Source organism: Oryctolagus cuniculus, chromosome 9 (assembly GCF_964237555.1).
Source record: "Oryctolagus cuniculus chromosome 9, mOryCun1.1, whole genome shotgun sequence".
Classification (NCBI taxonomy): domain Eukaryota; kingdom Metazoa; phylum Chordata; class Mammalia; order Lagomorpha; family Leporidae; genus Oryctolagus; species Oryctolagus cuniculus.
The window spans coordinates 89,578,885-89,592,563 of record NC_091440.1 but is presented as its reverse complement, the minus strand read 5'-3'; positions in this window follow the sequence as shown (position 1 = coordinate 89,592,563).

Genomic DNA, 13,679 nt, shown 5'->3' with positions numbered 1-13,679 from the left:
AAACTAATTCAATGCACCTGAAAATCGCTGGCAAACTTGATTTGGGGGAATTCATTATCGGTCCCCTCTGCAAAAGGGTTCCATTTCTTTCTCCAAAACACAAAAACTCATGTTGGTCGTGCTGCCTCTCGAATTCTAAGCATGACATGCTAATTTGTTGTGTTTTTTATTTCATAATGGATCTGGTTTCTAAACTCGGGTTTGTATTGCGTCAGAATACAAAATTTGGGAAGGAAGAAGGCAAAACCAACTCAGACCCAGAAATCCTTTAGGAAATTGCCGCTCAAGAAACCAAAATTCGGCTGAGGCACCCAAAACAATGACAGAAAGCCAGAATTGGAGCAAGCCAACAGCTGTGCCCTGATTGAAAAAGACCATTCCTTCCGTGTCTTGAACTCCATATTCCAGCCTCAAAATGAAAGCTCACCTCAGAAAATTCATGACAAACCATGATAAATACGAAAAATGTGAAAACAGCAAAGAAACGGAAGAGTCCTTTTTGATATTGGCTTGATTTAGTCACAAGGAAACAGGCTGTTTCCAGATTCATCCACCCCTCCCAGCTGACTGGCTTTGAAAAACTAATTCAATGCACCTGAAAATCGCTGGCAAACTTGTTTTGGGGGAATTAATTATCGGTCCCCTCTGCAAAAGGGTTTCATTTCTTTTTCCAAAACACAAAAACTCATGTGGGTCGTGCTGCCTCTAGAATTCTAAGCATGACACGCTAATTTGTTGTGTTTTTTATTTCATAATGGATCCGCTGTCTAAACTCTGGTTTGTATTGCGTCAGAATACAAAATTTGGGAAGGAAGAAGGCAAAACCAACTCAGACCCAGAAATCATTTAGGAAATTGCCGCTCAAGAAACCAAAAGTCGGCTGAGGCACCCACAACAATGACAGAAAGCCAGAATTGGAGCAAGCCAACAGATGTGCCCTGATTGAAAAAGACCATTCCTTCCGTGTCTTGAACTCCATATTCCAGCCTCAAAATGAAAGCTCACATTAGAAAATTAATGACAAACCATGATAAATACGAAAAATGTGAAAAAAGCCAAAGAAACGCAAGAGTCCTTTTTAATATTGGCTTGATTTAGTCACAAGGAAACAGGCTGTTTCCAGATTCATCCACCCCTCCCAGCTGACTGGCTTTGGAAAACTAATTCAATGCACCTGAAAATCGCTGGCAAACTTGATTTGGGGCGGTTAATTATCGGTCCCCTCTGCAAAAGGGTTCCATTTCTTTTTCCAAAACACAAAAACTCATGTTGGTCGTGCTGCCTCTCGAATTCTAAGCATGACACGCTAATTTGTTGTGTTTTTTATTTCATAATGGATCCGCTGTCTAAACTCTGGTTTGTATTGCGTCAGAATACAAAATTTGGGAAGGAAGAAGGCAAAACCAACTCAGACTCAGAAATCATTTAAGAAATTGCCGCTCAAGAAACCAAAAGTCGGCTGAGGCACCCAAAACAATGAGAGAAAGCCAGAATTGGAGCAAGCCAACAGCTGTGCCCTGATTGAAACAGACCATTCCTTCCGTGTCTTGAACTCCATATTCCAGCCTCAAAATGAAAGCTCACATCAGAAAATTCATGACAAACCATGATGAATACGAAAAATGTGAAAAAAGCCAAAGAAACGGAAGAGTCCTTTTTGATATTGGCTTGATTTAGTCACAAGGAAACAGGCTGCTTCCAGATTCCTCCACCCCTCCCAGCTGACTGGCATTGGAAAACTAATTCAATGCACCTGAAAATCACTGGCAAACTTGATTTGGGGGAATTCATTATCGTTCCCCTCTGCAAGAGGGTTCCATTTCTTTTTCCAAAACACAAAAACTCATGTTGGTCGTGCTGCCTCTCGAATTCTAAGCATGACACGCTAATTTGTTGTGTTTTTTATTTCATAATAGATCTGGTTTCTAAACTCTGGTTTGTATTGCATCAGAATACAAAATTTGGGAAGGAAGAAGGCAAAACCAACTCAGACCCAGAAATCATTTAGGAAATTGCCGCTCAAGAAACCAAAAGTCGGCTGAGGCACCCAAAACAATGACAGAAAGCCAGAATTGGAGCAAGCCAACAGCTGTGACCTGATTGAAAAAGACCATTCCTTCCGTGTCTTGAACTCCATATTCCAGCCTCAAAATGAAAGCTCACATCAGAAAATTCATGGCAAACCATGATGAATACGAAAAATGTGAAAAAAGCCAAAGAAACGGAAGAGTCCTTTTTGATATTGGCTTGATTTAGTCACAAGGAAACAGGCTGTTTCCAGATTCATCCACCCCTCCCAGCTGACTGGCTTTGGAAAACTAATTCAATGCACCTGAAAATCGCTGGCAAACTTGATTTGGGGGAATTAATTATCGTTCCCCTCTGCAAAAGGGTTCCATTTCTTTTTCCAAAACACAAAAACTCATGTTGGTCGTGCTGCCTCTCGAATTCTAAGCATGACACGCTAATTTGTTGTGTTTTTTATTTCATTATGGATCCGCTGTCTAAACTCTGGTTTGTATTGCGTCAGAATACAAAATTTGGGAAGGAAGAAGGCAAAACCAACTCAGACCCAGAAATCATTTAGGAAATTGCCGCTCAAGAAACCAAAAGTCGGCTGAGGCACCCAAAACAATGACAGAAAGCCAGAATTGGAGCAAGCCAACAGCTGTGCCCTGATTGAAAAAGACCATTCCTTCCGTGTCTTGAACTCCATATTCCAGCCTCAAAATGAAAGCTCACATCAGAAAATTCATGACAAACCATGATAAATACGAAAAATGTGAAAAAAGCCAAAGAAACGGAAGAGTCCTTTTTAATATTGGCTTGATTTAGTCCCAAGGAAACAGGCTGTTTCCAGATTCATCCACCCCTCCCAGCTGACTGGCTTTGGAAAACTAATTCAATGCACCTGAAAATCGCTGGCAAACTTGATTTGGGGGAATTCATTATCGGTCCCCTCTGCAAAAGGGTTCCATTTCTTTTTCCAAAACACAAAAACTCATGTTGGTCGTGCTGCCTCTCGAATTCTAAGCATGACACGCTAATTTGTTGTGTTTTTTATTTCATAATGGATCCGCTGTCTAAACTCTGGTTTATATTGCGTCAGAATACAAAATTTGGGAAGGAAGAAGGCAAAACCAACTCAGACCCAGAAATCATTTAGGAAATTGCCACTCAAGAAACCAAAAGTCGGCTGAGGCACCCAAAACAATGACAGAAAGCCAGAATTGGAGCAAGCCAACAGCTGTGCCCTGATTGAAAAAGACCATTCCTTCCGTGTCTTGAACTCCATATTCCAGCCTCAAAATGAAAGCTCACATCAGAAAATTCATGACAAACCATGATGAATACGCAAAATGTGAAAAAAGCCAAAGAAACGGAAGAGTCCTTTTTGATATTGGCTTGATTTAGTCACAAGGAAACAGGCTGTTTCCAGATTCACCCACCCTTCCCAGCTGACTGGCTTTGGAAAACTAATTCAATGCACCTGAAAATCGCTGGCAAACTTGATTTGGGGGAATTCATTATCGGTCCCCTCTGCAAAAGGGTTCCATTTCTTTTTGCAAAACACAAAAACTCATGTTGGTCGTGCTGCCTCTCGAATTCTAAGCATGACACGCTAATTTGTTGTGTTTTTACTTCATAATGGATCCACTGTCTAAACTCTAGTTTGTATTGCGTCAGAATACAAAATTTGGGAAGGAAGAAGGCAAAACCAACTCAGACCCAGAAATCATTTAGGAAATTGCCGCTTAAGAAACCAAAAGTCAGCTGAGGCACCCAAAACAATGACAGAAAGCCAGAATTGGAGCAAGCCAACAGCTGTGCCCTGATCGAAAAAGACCATTCCTTCCGTGTCTTCAACTCCATATTCCAGCCTCAAAATGAAAGCTCACATCAGAAAATTCATGACAAACCATGATGAATACGCAAAATGTGAAAAACGCCAAAGAAACGGAAGAGTCCTTTTCGATATTGGCTTGATTTTGTCACAAGGAAACAGGCTGTTTCCAGATTCATCCACCCCTCCCAGCTGACTGGCTTTGGAAAACTAATTCAATGCACCTGAAAATCGCTGGCAAACTTGATTTGGGGGAATTAATTATCGGTCCCCTCTGCAAAAGGGTTCCATTTCTTTTTCCAAAACACAAAAACACATGTTGGTTGTGCTGCCTCTCAAAATCTAAGCAGGACACGCTAATTTGTTGTGTTTTTTATTTCATAATGGATCTGCTGTCTAAACTCTGGTTTGTATTGCGTCAGAATACAAAATTTGGGAAGGAAGAAGGCAAAACCAACTCAGACCCAGAAATCATTTAGGAAATTGCCGCTCAAGAAACCAAAAGTCGGCTGACGCACCCAAAACAATGACAGAAAGCCAGAATTGGAGCAAGCCAACAGCTGTGCCCTGATCGAAAAAGACCATTCCTTCCGTGTCTTGAACTCCATATTCCAGCCTCAAAATGAAAGCTCACATCAGAAAATTCATGACAAACCATGATGAATACGAAAAATGTGAAGAAAGCCAAAGAAACGGAAGAGTCCTTTTTGATATTGGCTTGATTTAGTCACAAGGAAACAGGCTGTTTCCACATTCATCCACCCCTGTCAGCTGACTGGCTTTGGAAAACCAATTCAATGCACCTGAAAATCGCTGGCAAACTTGATTTTGGGGAATTAATTATCGGTCCCCTCTGCAAAAGGGTTCCATTTATTTTTCCAAAACACAAAAACTCATGTTGGTCGTGCTGCCTCTCGAATTCTAAGCATGACACGCTAATTTGTTGTGTTTTTTATTTCATAATGGATCCGCTGTCTAAACTCTGGTTTATATTGCGTCAGAATACAAAATTTGGGAAGGAAGAAGGCAAAACCAACTCAGACCCAGAAATCCTTTAGGAAATTGCCGCTCAAGAAACCAAAAGTCGGCTGAGGCACCCAAAACAATGACAGAAAGCCAGAATTGGAGCAAGCCAACAGCTGTGCCCTGATTGAAACAGACCATTCCTTCCGTGTCTTGAACTCCATATTCCAGCCTCAAAATGAAAGCTCACATCAGAAAATTCATGACAAACCATGATGAATACGCAAAATGTGAAAAAAGCCAAAGAAACGGAAGAGTCCTTTTTGATATTGGCTTGATTTAGTCACAAGGAAACAGGCTGTTTCCAGATTCACCCACCCCTCCCAGCTGACTGGCTTTGGAAAACTAATACAATGCACCTGAAAATCGCTGGCAAACTTGATTTGGGGGAATTAATTATCGGTCCCCTCTGCAAAAGGGTTCCATTTCTTTTTCCAAAACACAAAAACTCATGTTGGTCGTGCTGCCTCTCGAATTCTAAGCCTGACAGGCTAATTTGTTGTGTTTTTTATTTCATCATGGATCCGCTGTCTAAACTCTGGTTTGTATTGCGTCAGAATACAAAATTTGGGAAGGAAGAAGGCAAAACCAACTCAGACCCAGAAATCATTTAGGAAATTGCCGCTCAAGAGACCAAAAGTCGGCTGAGGCACCCAAAACAATGACAGAAAGCCAGAATTGGAGCAAGCCAACAGCTGTGCCCTGATTGAAAAAGACCATTCCTTCCGTGTCTTGAACTCCATATTCCAGCCTCAAAATGAAAGCTCACATCAGAAAATTCATGACAAACCATGATGAATACGAAAAATGTGAAAAAAGCCAAAGAAACGGAAGAGTCCTTTTTGATATTGGCTTGATTTAGTCACAAGGAAACAGGCTGTTTCCACATTCATCCACCCCTGTCAGCTGACTGGCTTTGGAAAACTAATTCAATGCACCTGAAAATCGCTGGCAAACTTGATTTGGGGGAATTAGTTATCGGTCCCCTCTGCAAAAGGGTTCCATTTCTTTTTCCAAAACACAGAAACTCATGGTGGTCGTGCAGCCTCTCGAATTCTAAGCATGACACGCTAATTTGTTGTGTTTTTTATTTCACAATGGATCCGCTGTCTAAACTCTGGTTGTATTGCGTCAGAATACAAAATTTGGGAAGGAAGAAGGCAAAACCAACTCAGACCCAGAAATCCTTTAGGAAATTGCCGCTCAAGAAACCAAAAGTCGGCTGAGGCACCCACAACAATGACAGAAAGCCAGAATTGGAATAAGCCAACAGCTGTGCCCTGATTGAAAAAGACCATTCCTTCCGTGTCTTGAACTCCATATTCCAGCCTCAAAATGAAAGCTCACATCAGAAAATTCATGACAAACCATGATGAATATGCAAAATGTGAAAAAAGCCAAAGAAACGGAAGAGTCCTTTTTGATATTGGCTTGATTTAGTCACAAGGAAACAGGCTGTTTCCAGATTCACCCACCCTTCCCAGCTGACTGGCTTTGGAAAACTAATTCAATGCACCTGAAAATCGCTGGCAAACTTGATTTGGGGGAATTCATTATCGGTCCCCTCTGCAAAAGGGTTCCATTTCTTTTTCCAAAACACAAAAACTCATGTTGGTCGTGCTGCCTCTCGAATTCTAAGCATGACACGCTAATTTGTTGTGTTTTTACTTCATAATGGATCCACTGTCTAAACTCTAGTTTGTATTGCGTCAGAATACAAAATTTGGGAAGGAAGAAGGCAAAACCAACTCAGACCCAGAAATCATTTAGGAAATTGCCGCTCAAGAAACCAAAAGTCGGCTGAGGCACCCAAAACAATGACAGAAAGCCAGAATTGGAGCAAGCCAACAGCTGTGCCCTGATTGAAAAAGACCATTCCTTCCGTGTCTTGAACTCCATATTCCAGCCTCAAAATGAAAGCTCACATCAGAAAATTCATGACAAACCACGATGAATACGAAAAATGTGAAAAAAGCCAAAGAAACGGAAGAGTCCTTTTTGATATTGGCTTGATTTAGTCACAAGGAAACAGGCTGTTTACAGATTCACCCACCCTTCCCAGCTGACTGGCTTTGGAAAACTAATTCAATGCACCTGAAAATCGCTGGCAAACTTGATTTGGGGGAATTCATTATCGGTCCCCTCTGCAAAAGGGTTCCATTTCTTTTTGCAAAACACAAAAACTCATGTTGGTCGTGCTGCCTCTCGAATTCTAAGCATGACACGCTAATTTGTTGTGTTTTTACTTCATAATGGATCCACTGTCTAAACTCTAGTTTGTATTGCGTCAGAATACAAAATTTGGGAAGGAAGAAGGCAAAACCAACTCAGACCCAGAAATCATTTAGGAAATTGCCGCTTAAGAAACCAAAAGTCAGCTGAGGCACCCAAAACAATGACAGAAAGCCAGAATTGGAGCAAGCCAACAGCTGTGCCCTCATTGAAAAACACCATTCCTTCCGTGTCTTGAACTCCATATTCCAGCCTCAAAATGAAAGCTCACATCAGAAAATTCATGACAAACCATGATGAATACGCAAAATGTGAAAAAAGCCAAAGAAACGGAAGAGTCCTTTTTGATATTGGCTTGATTTAGTCACAAGGAAACAGGCTGTTTCCAGATTCACCCACCCCTCCCCGCTGACTGGCTTTGGAAAACCAATTCAATGCACCTGAAAATCGCTGGCAAACTTGATTTGGGGGAATTAATTATCGGTCCCCTCTGCAAAAGGTTTCCATTTCTTTTTCCAAAACACAAAAACTCATATTGGTCGTGCTGCCTCTCGAATTCTAAGCATGACATGCTAATTTGTTGTGTTTTTTATTTCATCATGGATCCGCTGTCTAAACTCTGGATTATATTGCGTCAGAATACAAAATTTGGGAAGGAAGAAGGCAAAACCAACTCAGACCCAGAAATCATTTAGGAAATTGCCGCTCAAGAAACCAAAAGTCGGCTGAGGCACCCACAACAATGACAGAAAGCCAGAATTGGAGCAAGCCAACAGCTGTGCCCTGATTGAAAAAGACCATTCCTTCCGTGTCTTGAACTCCATATTCCAGCCTCAAAATGAAAGCTCACATCAGAAAATTCATGACAAACCATGATGAATACGCAAAATGTGAAAAAAGCCAAAGAAACGGAAGAGTCCTTTTTGATATTGGCTTGATTTAGTCACAAGGAAACAGGCTGTTTCCAGATTCACCCACCCTTCCCAGCTGACTGGCTTTGGAAAACTAATTCAATGCACCTGAAAATCGCTGGCAAACTTGATTTGGGGGAATTCATTATCGGTCCCCTCTGCAAAAGGGTTCCATTTCTTTTTGCAAAACACAAAAACTCATGTTGGTCGTGCTGCCTCTCGAATTCTAAGCATGACACGCTAATTTGTTGTGTTTTTACTTCATAATGGATCCACTGTCTAAACTCTAGTTTGTATTGCGTCAGAATACAAAATTTGGGAAGGAAGAAGGCAAAACCAACTCAGACCCAGAAATCATTTAGGAAATTGCCGCTTAAGAAACCAAAAGTCAGCTGAGGCACCCAAAACAATGACAGAAAGCCAGAATTGGAGCAAGCCAACAGCTGTGCCCTGATCGAAAAAGACCATTCCTTCCGTGTCTTCAACTCCATATTCCAGCCTCAAAATGAAAGCTCACATCAGAAAATTCATGACAAACCATGATGAATACGCAAAATGTGAAAAACGCCAAAGAAACGGAAGAGTCCTTTTCGATATTGGCTTGATTTTGTCACAAGGAAACAGGCTGTTTCCAGATTCATCCACCCCTCCCAGCTGACTGGCTTTGGAAAACTAATTCAATGCACCTGAAAATCGCTGGCAAACTTGATTTGGGGGAATTAATTATCGGTCCCCTCTGCAAAAGGGTTCCATTTCTTTTTCCAAAACACAAAAACACATGTTGGTTGTGCTGCCTCTCAAAATCTAAGCAGGACACGCTAATTTGTTGTGTTTTTTATTTCATAATGGATCTGCTGTCTAAACTCTGGTTTGTATTGCGTCAGAATACAAAATTTGGGAAGGAAGAAGGCAAAACCAACTCAGACCCAGAAATCATTTAGGAAATTGCCGCTCAAGAAACCAAAAGTCGGCTGACGCACCCAAAACAATGACAGAAAGCCAGAATTGGAGCAAGCCAACAGCTGTGCCCTGATCGAAAAAGACCGTTCCTTCCGTGTCTTGAACTCCATATTCCAGCCTCAAAATGAAAGCTCACATCAGAAAATTCATGACAAACCATGATGAATACGAAAAATGTGAAGAAAGCCAAAGAAACGGAAGAGTCCTTTTTGATATTGGCTTGATTTAGTCACAAGGAAACAGGCTGTTTCCACATTCATCCACCCCTGTCAGCTGACTGGCTTTGGAAAACCAATTCAATGCACCTGAAAATCGCTGGCAAACTTGATTTTGGGGAATTAATTATCGGTCCCCTCTGCAAAAGGGTTCCATTTATTTTTCCAAAACACAAAAACTCATATTGGTCGTGCTGCCTCTCGAATTCTAAGCATGACACGCTAATTTGTTGTGTTTTTTATTTCATCATGGATCCGCTGTCTAAACTCTGGTTTATATTGCGTCAGAATACAAAATTTGGGAAGGAAGAAGGCAAAACCAACTCAGACCCAGAAATCCTTTAGGAAATTGCCGCTCAAGAAACCAAAAGTCGGCTGAGGCACCCAAAACAATGACAGAAAGCCAGAATTGGAGCAAGCCAACAGCTGTGCCCTGATTGAAACAGACCATTCCTTCCGTGTCTTGAACTCCATATTCCAGCCTCAAAATGAAAGCTCACATCAGAAAATTCATGACAAACCATGATGAATACGCAAAATGTGAAAAAAGCCAAAGAAACGGAAGAGTCCTTTTTGATATTGGCTTGATTTAGTCACAAGGAAACAGGCTGTTTCCAGATTCACCCACCCCTCCCAGCTGACTGGCTTTGGAAAACTAATACAATGCACCTGAAAATCGCTGGCAAACTTGATTTGGGGGAATTAATTATCGGTCCCCTCTGCAAAAGGGTTCCATTTCTTTTTCCAAAACACAAAAACTCATGTTGGTCGTGCTGCCTCTCGAATTCTAAGCCTGACAGGCTAATTTGTTGTGTTTTTTATTTCATCATGGATCCGCTGTCTAAACTCTGGTTTGTATTGCGTCAGAATACAAAATTTGGGAAGGAAGAAGGCAAAACCAACTCAGACCCAGAAATCATTTAGGAAATTGCCGCTCAAGAGACCAAAAGTCGGCTGAGGCACCCAAAACAATGACAGAAAGCCAGAATTGGAGCAAGCCAACAGCTGTGCCCTGATTGAAAAAGACCATTCCTTCCGTGTCTTGAACTCCATATTCCAGCCTCAAAATGAAAGCTCACATCAGAAAATTCATGACAAACCATGATGAATACGAAAAATGTGAAAAAAGCCAAAGAAACGGAAGAGTCCTTTTTGATATTGGCTTGATTTAGTCACAAGGAAACAGGCTGTTTCCACATTCATCCACCCCTGTCAGCTGACTGGCTTTGGAAAACTAATTCAATGCACCTGAAAATCGCTGGCAAACTTGATTTGGGGGAATTAGTTATCGGTCCCCTCTGCAAAAGGGTTCCATTTCTTTTTCCAAAACACAGAAACTCATGGTGGTCGTGCAGCCTCTCGAATTCTAAGCATGACACGCTAATTTGTTGTGTTTTTTATTTCACAACGGATCCGCTGTCTAAACTCTGGTTGTATTGCGTCAGAATACAAAATTTGGGAAGGAAGAAGGCAAAACCAACTCAGACCCAGAAATCCTTTAGGAAATTGCCGCTCAAGAAACCAAAAGTCGGCTGAGGCACCCACAACAATGACAGAAAGCCAGAATTGGAATAAGCCAACAGCTGTGCCCTGATTGAAAAAGACCATTCCTTCCGTGTCTTGAACTCCATATTCCAGCCTCAAAATGAAAGCTCACATCAGAAAATTCATGACAAACCATGATGAATACGCAAAATGTGAAAAAAGCCAAAGAAACAGAAGAGTCCTTTTTGATATTGGCTTGATTTAGTCACAAGGAAACAGGCTGTTTCCAGATTCACCCACCCTTCCCAGCTGACTGGCTTTGGAAAACTAATTCAATGCACCTGAAAATCGCTGGCAAACTTGATTTGGGGGAATTCATTATCGGTCCCCTCTGCAAAAGGGTTCCATTTCTTTTTGCAAAACACAAAAACTCATGTTGGTCGTGCTGCCTCTCGAATTCTAAGCATGACACGCTAATTTGTTGTGTTTTTACTTCATAATGGATCCACTGTCTAAACTCTAGTTTGTATTGCGTCAGAATACAAAATTTGGGAAGGAAGAAGGCAAAACCAACTCAGACCCAGAAATCATTTAGGAAATTGCCGCTCAAGAAACCAAAAGTCGGCTGAGGCACCAAAAACAATGACAGAAAGCCAGAATTGGAGCAAGCCAACAGCTGTGCCCTGATTGAAAAAGACCATTCCTTCCGTGTCTTGAACTCCATATTCCAGCCTCAAAATGAAAGCTCACATCAGAAAATTCATGACAAACCACGATGAATACGAAAAATGTGAAAAAAGCCAAAGAAACGGAAGAGTCCTTTTTGATATTGGCTTGATTTAGTCACAAGGAAACAGGCTGTTTACAGATTCACCCACCCTTCCCAGCTGACTGGCTTTGGAAAACTAATTCAATGCACCTGAAAATCGCTGGCAAACTTGATTTGGGGGAATTCATTATCGGTCCCCTCTGCAAAAGGGTTCCATTTCTTTTTGCAAAACACAAAAACTCATGTTGGTCGTGCTGCCTCTCGAATTCTAAGCATGACACGCTAATTTGTTGTGTTTTTACTTCATAATGGATCCACTGTCTAAACTCTAGTTTGTATTGCGTCAGAATACAAAATTTGGGAAGGAAGAAGGCAAAACCAACTCAGACCCAGAAATCATTTAGGAAATTGCCGCTTAAGAAACCAAAAGTCAGCTGAGGCACCCAAAACAATGACAGAAAGCCAGAATTGGAGCAAGCCAACAGCTGTGCCCTGATCGAAAAAGACCATTCCTTCCGTGTCTTGAACTCCATATTCCAGCCTCAAAATGAAAGCTCACATCAGAAAATTCATGGCAAACCATGATGAATACGAAAAATGTGAAAAAAGCCAAAGAAACGGAAGAGTCCTTTTTGATATTGGCTTGATTTAGTCACAAGGAAACAGGCTGTTTCCAGATTCACCCACCCCTCCCCGCTGACTGGCTTTGGAAAACTAATTCAATGCACCTGAAAATCGCTGGCAAACTTGATTTGGGGGAATTAATTATCGGTCCCCTCTGCAAAAGGTTTCCATTTCTTTTTCCAAAACACAAAAACTCATATTGGTCGTGCTGCCTCTCGAATTCTAAGCATGACATGCTAATTTGTTGTGTTTTTTATTTCATCATGGATCCGCTGTCTAAACTCTGGATTATATTGCGTCAGAATACAAAATTTGGGAAGGAAGAAGGCAAAACCAACTCAGACCCAGAAATCATTTAGGAAATTGCTGCTCAAGAAACCAAAAGTCGGCTGAGGCACCCACAACAATGACAGAAAGCCAGAATTGGAGCAAGCCAACAGCTGTGCCCTGATTGAAAAAGACCATTCCTTCCGTGTCTTGAACTCCATATTCCAGCCTCAAAATGAAAGCTCACATCAGAACATTCATGACAAACCATGATGAATATGCAAAATGTGAAAAAAGCCAAAGAAACGGAAGAGTCCTTTTTGATATTGGCTTGATTTAGTCACAAGGAAACAGGCTGTTTCCAGATTCACCCACCCTTCCCAGCTGACTGGCTTTGGAAAACTAATTCAATGCACCTGAAAATCGCTGGCAAACTTGTTTTGGGGGAATTAATTATCGGTCCCCTCTGCAAAAGGGTTTCATTTCTTTTTCCAAAACACAAAAACTCATGTGGGTCGTGCTGCCTCTAGAATTCTAAGCATGACACGCTAATTTGTTGTGTTTTTTATTTCATAATGGATCCGCTGTCTAAACTCTGGTTTGTATTGCGTCAGAATACAAAATTTGGGAAGGAAGAAGGCAAAACCAACTCAGACCCAGAAATCATTTAGGAAATTGCCGCTCAAGAAACCAAAAGTCGGCTGAGGCACCCACAACAATGACAGAAAGCCAGAATTGGAGCAAGCCAACAGATGTGCCCTGATTGAAAAAGACCATTCCTTCCGTGTCTTGAACTCCATATTCCAGCCTCAAACTGAAAGCTCACATCAGAAAATTCATGACAAACCATGATAAATACGAAAAATGTGAAAAAAGCCAAAGAAACGCAAGAGTCCTTTTTAATATTGGCTTGATTTAGTCACAAGGAAACAGGCTGTTTCCAGATTCATCCACCCCTCCCAGCTGACTGGCTTTGGAAAACTAATTCAATGCACCTGAAAATCGCTGGCAAACTTGATTTGGGGCGGTTAATTATCGGTCCCCTCTGCAAAAGGGTTCCATTTCTTTTTCCAAAACACAAAAACTCATGTTGGTCGTGCTGCCTCTCGAATTCTAAGCATGACACGCTAATTTGTTGTGTTTTTTATTTCATAATGGATCCGCTGTCTAAACTCTGGTTTGTATTGCGTCAGAATACAAAATTTGGGAAGGAAGAAGGCAAAACCAACTCAGACTCAGAAATCATTTAAGAAATTGCCGCTCAAGAAACCAAAAGTCGGCTGAGGCACCCAAAACAATGAGAGAAAGCCAGAATTGGAGCAAGCCAACAGCTGTGCCCTGATTGAAAC